We start from the raw sequence: 1,242 nt of genomic DNA, 5'->3' as shown, positions 1-1,242 counted from the left end.
AGTGTCTTGAACTTTTGAATGTAGATATTTGTCAGCAGTGGGGTGTGTCCACTGTGATTCTTCATGCGCATATTGTTGCTGGCTAGAAAATTTGGGTGTAATGTTGGTTATTTGTTTGTATTGTTGGCTAGCTTGGTGATCTTGCTAGCTTCTAGATTTTGTGTACATTTGTTTTGAGTAATGAAATTTAGACAAACATCTAAAAACAACGGGAAAATTCTTCCAGATAGACAACACTTTCTAATGCTTAATTGTTTGAGTGATTAGAAACAAATTAATCAAATGATATTAGATGTGGTCAAGTGGGGGATCAGAGGTTTAATTAGTCGACGTACCAAGCTTTGCGAGTCACATCATTATCTTAAATTAATCAAATAATATATGTTATTAAAAAAACATGTGCTTCTCATATGTTAAGGAATATATATATATATATATATATATATATATATATATATATATATATATATCATTTTATTGAGAGCGTCTTTGGCGTCTTTGGTGAGGCTGTTGCACAAATTGGGACTTTTGTGCCACCAATCAAAAGATGACACCTCAGCACATTGTATTAAACATAAACCTAAATAAAAGGCACAACCACACTTGATTCATACCAAATAATACACAAAAACAATTTTTAAAACAAAAACAAAATTAAGAAAGCCACCCCAACGAGTTATGGGGTGGCTGGCGGCCACCCCACTGGCCGGGGGTTGGCAGTCACCCCCATGGCTTGGGGTGGCGGCCAACCACCCAATGGTGGCTAATCTCTTATCATTGCAAAGCATTTTTAAATTTGTTTTTCTTTTTTCTTTTTTTTTTAATGGATTAAATCTGATATAATTAGGTGGTTTGGTTTTATTTTGTTACTATGTTCCATGCTGAGGTGGCAACTCCTTATTGGTGGGTACAAAAGTATTATTTTGTGCAACCTTTCTATATAAATTATTCTCCATTTTATTATATGAGACTATAAGTTTATAGCAATTTTTTGTCCGTTTGTAAGTAGAGGTTTTTCTTTTTGTGGTCGAGGGAAGAAAAGAAATGTCATACATACATACTCTCACAATTTTAAGTGCATATTTTTTTAATATGATCATTAAATTTTGAATATATATATCAATAATTCTCATTGCCAAATGAACATGTGTACTTAAATTACCAAAATAAGACTGTTTAGCATTTCTGGAGGAAAAAGTCCCCGCCAACAAAAGCTACGACGAACGTTGTCACATTCTCATT

Source organism: Corylus avellana, chromosome ca4, assembly GCF_901000735.1.
Source record: "Corylus avellana chromosome ca4, CavTom2PMs-1.0".
Classification (NCBI taxonomy): Eukaryota; Viridiplantae; Streptophyta; class Magnoliopsida; order Fagales; family Betulaceae; genus Corylus; species Corylus avellana.
The sequence above is the reverse complement of the archived record's forward strand: the minus strand, read 5'-3'. Positions refer to the sequence as shown.